Here is an 8,047-nt window from a genome sequence, read left to right on the forward strand (position 1 = left end):
ACTCCTTTGGGTATTCAACGTCTTGAGGCAATGGCTTCATCATGCTAAGCATCTAGCTCATATTTGGCTCGGGATTTTGAAAAATGCTATGCAGTTCATTCCTATGAAGCTGACAACCAGGTTCATATAACTCACTTGGAGTGGGCAGGGAAGTAAGCTCGATCATGCCTTGAGCTTTAGCTTCGTGATGTACATCACGTGTCATCCACTCAAGGATCCATGTCTTCGGATCCCTGTTGTAGCCTCGAATATGGAGTGTGGCATAGAACTGTAGTAGAAGCTCTTCATTTCAATGCTCCTTGTCAGTCACAAAGGGCAGAAGTCCAAAATCCCTAAAGTAGTCGAGGGCTTCCTCAAGACATGGTAGCCCAGCCATAGCATCGCAATCCAGACGCTTGTGCGGATAAATCCGATCTTGGTTGTAGAGGATGCATGAGTAATAGCTTCGTTGCTGATAACTCCAAAATATGTCTGAGGAGATCTTTGGCTTCGGGTAAGGGTTCTTGGCAGTGTCAAAGAAAGTATTATGCTCTCTGAAGCTGTGCACGCTAAAAGAACCCTATGTGGTTGCATCACTTGGAAGCCATGGCAGCCTAGGCTTGGGCTTCTGAACTTGAGGCCTCTGCTCCACATGATAATCATATTGTGGCCCGGGAGCAGTGGGTGGAACCATAATAGGCCATCTGATAGTGACAAGCTCACCATCACGATTGATAGCACGTTCCATGGTGTGAGGCCTTGGAGGAGGAACGGTGCCATCCGAGCTGATAGGTGTCACGGTGGCTTCAGCATTCACATTTGCTTCAGGCTCCACATTGTCTTCAGCCATGACAGTGTCATTGGCTTCAGTGGCGTTGTTGGTGGCAGCCTCAGGGTTTTCAACCTCCATTTTTTCAAGGACTGGAGGGTCGGGCACAATCACATTCTCCTCGAGAATGACTTGATCACTTGCTGGGGGTGTGGTAACTCTTTCTACTTCTCTTTCTTCTTCCTTGTCTTCATCAGCTGAGCAATTGGAATGTCTTGAGCAACTTTGGCTTCAGACTCAGAGGCAGTCGCAATAGCGGTGGCTTCAGGAAACACTTGACGTGCGACTGAGCTTTGTTGCTGGAATGCTCGACATGGTGACCTATGGCCTGGGGCCTTTGCCAAGCCTGCGAAACGCTGGCGACGCCTTTGGTGAGGGAGTGGTCTGAACCATGTAGTTGTCATCGTCAAGTGAAAGTGCTAGTTATCGACTAGAGGGGGGTGAATAGGCGATTTTTATGAAAGTCTTCAAAACATGGAAGTTTCGAAGACAAACTTAACATGCAGCGGAAGGTAGACTACACTAGGGAAGCCATAGTCAAATATACAATGAAGTGAAAGCACGAAGACTATTAGCAGCTAGGCGGTATGGATCAGGATAGAAGATATTATGAAGCCAATCAAAACAAATAGTCACACAGTGAAGTCAAACAGACAATGCAAGCGGGCAATGACTTCACGAAGATCAACTATAAGTAAAGAGGGGGAAGAGATAGAACCAGTTGCTTGGTGAAGACAAAGGATTTGTTGGACTAGTTCTAGTTGCTGTGACAACTGTACGTCTACTTAGGGAGGCTGAGATTCAACTCAGAAGACCGTGTATTCACCTTATTCCCCTTGAGCTAAGGACACCCAGTCCTCGCCCAATCACTCAGGTAAGTCTTCAAGGTAGACTTCCAAACCTTCACAGACTTCATTCACCGGTGATCCACAATGACTCTTGGATGCTCAGAACGCGACGCCTAACCGGCTGGAGGATCCACAGTCCTCAAGTGTAACAAGTCTTCAGATCACATAGACAGAAAGACTTCAGTGATGCCTAACACTCTTTGGCTCTAGGTGTTTAGGGCTTTGTCCTCGCAAGGATTTCTCTCTCAAAGGCTTCGGAGGTGGGTTGCTCTCAAACGACAAAAGTCGTGCACTAACTCCGAGCAACCACCAATTTATGGTGTAGGGGGTGGGCTATTTATAGCCACTAGGCAACCCGACCTGATTTGTTCGAAATGACCCTGGGTCACTAAGGAACTGACATGTGTTCCAACGGTCAGATTTCAAACACACGCGGCAGCTTGACTTGGGATACAAGTAAAGTTGACTTACCCAGCTCTGGATAAGATTTGCTCTGATAGTCTTTGCTCGAAGACTTAGGATGTGGTTGAGCATCACTTTAGTCACTCTGACTTTGTTCACTTGGACCCCACTTAATAGTATGGTGGTTCCTATGACTCAATCAAAGAAGAAAATGAAACTACGTAACAACTATGTCTTCACGCTCCAAAGTCTTCATGCGATGTCTTCTCATGTCATAGTCTTCAATGTGAATATCTTCACATACCACCATTGTCTTCAATGTCTTCACACATTTTTAGGTGTCATCTCCGGTAGGTAAACCGAATCAATGAGGGACTACTACCTGTGTTATCCTGCAATTCTCACAAACACATTAGTCCCTCAACTAGGTTTGTCGTCAATACTCCAAAACCAACTAGGGGTGGCACTAGATGCACTTACAATCTCCCCCTTTTTGGTGATTGATGACAAACTGGTTGAAGTTTTCAATGGGGATAAAAGTATGAGAAATTGTAAAGGATTGAGGTATTGTCTTCATAAGTAGCAAAAAGGCTCCCCCTGAAGATGTGCATATAAGTATTTTGCTTTTGAATGCAAATGCACATGGCATGTTGTACTTGCGGAGATCCTCTTCTACTTATGAAGACAATTCATCATGCATGAAAGAATATAACGAACATAATGACATGCATAATGAAAAATGGACGTCTACAAATGACTTCGTGCGGAATTTATCATCGCATCACATAGTTGACAGAAAAGGTAGCAGACGACCATCAAGTTTAAGTGTTACAACTCAAAGATCCAAATGGATCAAAAGCGAGAGTTGTAAGCACTTGGCAAAGGCAAATGTATAGCAACCACCCTTATGGACCCGCTTGAAGACTATCAACTCATATGCTTCTCCCCCTTTTGTCAGTAATTACCAAAAAAGTTTGAAGACATAGAGCTTTCTACTCGTTCCCATGGGGAGTAGGCGAAGCAGCAGGGTCGTCGTTGAGGTTTGGTGGTGCAGACGAACTTGGTGCAGTGTCGATACGTGCCGAAGTTGGAGGTGGTGAGGTAGCATCATCTTGGTCATCAATGACTCTGGCATTAAGAGCTGCAGCTGAGGAAGAATAGTCAGAGTCTTCGAGTGAGGGAGTCCGACGCAAGTGAGTGTTCCGGGGAGGAGTTGAATCAAACTTGAATCTCTCCGTGAAGTCGTCCTATTGAAGATCATCTTCACAGCTCTGCAGAGTCAGACTCTTCCACGACCGGCGACAGGTTTCATGAGTGACAAAGGCATTCTTGGTGGCAAGTTTGCGAATGTGATTGACATCCACCAAGAGGCTATGCATTTGACGCTTGAGCCAGTCATGATGCTTATCCTGTTTCTGATGCAGGGCGACTAGAAGCTCTCGATCATTGAGAACACGAGATCGTTTCCGAGGCATTTGGGAAATTGTGCTTTCAGTGGCTTCAGTTTGGGTACGAGGGGCACGTGTATTGCCAGCCAAAGGATAAACCTGAGTGACGGCCTAAACTCCTTCAATGGGCGTGTGAAGCTTTGGTGATCAGCATTGTGAAGATAAACATGCTCTTTGGCAGGCTTTGGGTAGATGGCCTCGACAAACAGATCAACCTCTGGCAAGAATATGATATGATTGCGTGCAGAAGGCTGATAGTTGATTGTAGAGTGAAGTTTGATGAGGCGCATTACCCATGGAGCATAGAACTTCAGACCAAAGTTATATGAGCCAGATGCAGCCAATTGCCTGATGAAGAAGTCTTGAGCATTGAAGCTGATGCCATTGAAGATATAGAAAACCAATGTCTTCATCGCTCCTTCAAGCTTCGCTGCAGGTCAATGTCCTTTGACAAGCCATAGAGTGCGCCTGATGATATGATAAATAGTGCGGGGCAGATACTCTAGGTCTTCAACAAAGAACTCCTTTGGATAGTTAGCATCTTGGGGCAGTGGCTTCATCATGCTCAACATTTGGCTCATGTTAGGCCCTGGCTTCTTGAAGATGCTCTCCAAAGCATTCTGGTGTAGCTGACAACCTGGTTCATAATGTTTGCCAGGAGTGCACAGGGCAGTAAGCTCAATGATGTCTTGGGCTTTAGATTCATGGTCTACATCGCCTATCATCCACTCAAGGATCCACGTCTTCGGATCCCTGTTTTAGCCACGAATGTGGAGGGTAGCATAAAATTGTCGCAGAAGCTCTTCATTCCAATGCTCTTTGGCAGTCATGAAGTTCAGAAGACCAGCATCATGGAAACAGTCAAGTGCCTCTTCTAAGCAGGGCAGTCCAGCAATAGCTTCACTGTCGAGACGCATATGGGGAAAGATGCACTCTTGATCATAGAGAACATAGGAATAGTAACTACGCTGCTGATAGCTCTAGAATTGATCAGATGAAATTCTTGGCTTGGAGTAGGGGTTCTTGGCACTATTAAAGAAGGTGTTGTGTGCTATGAAGCCATTCACATTAAAGGATCCTGGTGAAGTTGCGGTACCTGGAAACCTTGGCAGCCTTGGCTTTGGCTTCTGGACCTGAGGCATGTGCTCCACATGATAGGCAAATTGAGGTCTGGGAGCAGGCGGAGGAACTAGAATTTGCCAGCTGACGATAAGAAGATGACCACAATCATATGCTTGCTCGATGGTGTGTGGCCTTGGAGGTGGTACAGGAGCAGAGGCATTGGCTCCAAGCTACAGATTTGCTTCAGGTGCAGCATTGGCTTCAGGTGCATTCACCACATTAGCTTCAGGCACCACATTAGCTTCGGCCATGACAACGTCATTGGCTTCAGTACTGGTGTTAGTGGCCGCCTCAGTATTTTCAACCTCCAATCGATAGATGGAGGGTCAGACACGTTCTCCTCGAGAACAACTTTAGGGTTGGATGGGGGTGTAGCAAGATGTTCTTCTTCTTGATGGGGTACTTCTTGATCATCGGCTGATGTAGCCAGAATGTCTTCAGCAACTTTGGCTTCAGACTCTGAGACGCTCATAGTTGGAGTGGCGTCAGGGAACACTTGTCGTGCCACTGAGTTGTGGTGCTCTTCTCCTTCTGGAATGCTTGACAGAGTGACTTGTGGCCTTGGTCCTTTGCGAAGCCTGCGGAGTGCGGGCAACGCCTTTGGAGAGGGAGTCAACTTCAAGCACCGGAGTGGTGGCTTGAGGTGGGGGAGTACTTGGTGATTCTTGACGGGGGGAGTCTTGAGGGTGATCAGCCCATGAATCGTCCTGAGCAATTGGCGTCAGAGGACACCCAATGCTGATGAGTTCATTGTTCGTCAGAACAGGCAATGATACCATGTTGTGCTCAATTTGAGGAAGGACTTCATCATCTTTAACATTGTCTTGGGGACCAATGTCTTCAGCTGCGGTGGGGTCAACAGCTGGATCTTCTTCAGCTTCAGGAGCCTCTGTGGTAGCAGGCTCATGAACTATCAACTGGCGCTCATGGTGTTCAGACGCAGGACGAGCAGCTGAGATTGGCTCGACGAGAAGGGGCTCTGTGGGAGCAGCCCGATCTTTCTTCTTGGTTTTTCGTTTCTTGGTTGGTGGAGCGTCGTCAGTGGTGTTCTTGGTTTTGCGCTTTCGGGCTTCAGCTTCAGATGCCCTTGTTTTCTTGAGTACTGAAGCAGCTGTGGGGACCTTAGGCTTCGAGCCTGTCATACTGGCAGGGAAGACAATGCGGGGTTCTTCCTGCCTTGATGCTTCAGCTTGGGCCACAGCAGGCTTCTTCTTCTTCTTCTTAGCAGCCATTCTGGGGTCGATGCTAGGGCGCCCCAGAGCCTTGCGCTTTTCTGCTTCATTGTGAGCTTGAACACTTTTCTCGGCAAAGTACTTCATTCTCTCTCTTGAACCCTTTGCTTCCTGGCGTTTCTGGTGGAACTGCTCTTTGAGCTAAGGCAGCGTCTGCTTGATGCTTTGAACATCAGCCACACTGAGATTGCCCACATTCTTCTTGAACTGAGCCTTCTCATAATCAATTTTGTTCTTCAATTCAGCAATCTTCTGAGCCAGAGCCAGCTCAGAAGCAATGGCACTGTGGAAAGAGACACTGATGCCAATTGGAAGCTCAAGGTCATCGAGATTGATGCTGGGGTTTTCAAACCATTCACCTATGAAGTTGTTCAAGATGTCCACATCAAACAGGGGTAGATCATTGAAGATCTCTGCCTCTTCCTTGCTCTTTATCAGCAGCTCAAGAGCGTCTTCGCCAAGATCGTCGTCACTTGACAGATCAATGGCTTCATTTTCGTTCCTCAGAATGGCAGCTGGGGTCAGTGCTTGACCAGAAGTTTGAATGGGCTTCTTCTTCTTCTTCTTCTCAGTCTTGGAGATGCGTGAGAGATCTTCAGACTGCACACTGGCTTCAGGAGGTGCAGTGGCCAGAGGCTTCGCACATGAAGCTTTTGGTGCAGAGGGGGGCTTTGAAGCCTTTGGCTTCTTCTGCTTCTGTGGCTTGGGAGGAGCAGGCGCTTCATCAGAATCAGCGTCATCTGCAGAGTGCTCCACGGCTGCCCCCTGGACAGCAATGTGTGACATGAGACCGTCAAGGTTTTAGAAGGGCCCGATGATATTGGGTTCGGCATCACGGGTGCCTTCGGCACGAGGAGCAGATGGAGCTAGGTTGAAGTCCAGACCAAGGTCCTTCTTGTTCTTCTTAGCAGACTCTTTGGCAAACTGGAACGCTCTTAAAGAGATTGTCTTCACGACACCATAACAGAGAGGATGGGTCGGCATTAGCAGGCTGAGGTCCACAGACCATGCAAGGGTAGAAGCCTTGAGCAATGGCTTCGGACTTCGACTTGGGCTGAAGACCTTTGTATATAATATCTCCCCAGGGGCCCTTGATGGCATTCTTTTTAGCATATTCGTCCGTGACAAATTTGTACTTGAACCATTCATCTGCCCAATGTCTTCGCATCCATTGGATTCGGTTCTTGCATTCTCCATAGGTCTCTTCTGGATCAGACTTGTAAAGCTCATAGAGATCCGGTGGCAGGTCCTTAGCTGTGTTTTCATGGCGCTGTCTGCCACCCTTCCTGACTGATTTTTCTTTCACCATGAAGTTCAGAACTTGCAAAGGCTTCTGTCTGCTGGTCAGACAGAAATTGGCTTCGGGAGAATTGATGTGACGCTGTAAGAATTCTACAAATTAATGTACACTATGAGAACCAAGGGATTCACCCACGGACATGTACCTGTGACAGCATTAGAGATGCGAGGGAAGGGGAAGAGGTCATATGCATTCTCAGAAGATTTTGAAGATAAATAAGTTTATAAGACATAGACCTCATAGCACGAAGACATTCACTCATATGATGAGAGTTGGTTCCATATTTGTACGAATCCAAGAATAAGTACAAGTGAGGAATCTAACTACTTTGTGAAGCATAAGTGAATATACTAGGCATGTTATGAGATGCAAAATAGGATAGATCCAAATTTGTAGGGACAGAAAACACTTGTGGTTGAAAAGGATGAATCTATCGGATCAAAAGGACTGTAAAAAGAGGTTTTATTTACCACACGAAGAACTGCTGGACGGAGTAGAAGTTGAGGCCGCGTAGTTCAATCTTATGTGCCCTAACTTGGCGATGAAAGACACCTACGGCGACGGCGGAGAAGACGATGCCCGCGGCCGGCGTGAGGACGACATCGGTGAGGTCACGGCAGCTAAGCCCTTCGTTGTCGGCGTCGTCGAGGGCTAGCGGTGGCGCTAGTGTTTGTGCGAGAAGGAGAAGTGGAAGAAGAGATAATGACTGGGGTGTGGCGTGTATTTATAAGGACAGGGACGACACATCGTTATTACACAGGTGCCCCTGACTGTTCACATCAGAGGGACACATGGCAAACATGCAACACATTGGAAGTTGGTCCATGTTCCCACGCACGCCTGGATTGTCGGGTGGTCGTTCCCGCTTCTCCGGGTTTCAAGAAAAA

This window comes from Triticum urartu, chromosome 2 (assembly GCF_003073215.2).
Source record: "Triticum urartu cultivar G1812 chromosome 2, Tu2.1, whole genome shotgun sequence".
Taxonomy (NCBI): Eukaryota; Viridiplantae; Streptophyta; class Magnoliopsida; order Poales; family Poaceae; genus Triticum; species Triticum urartu.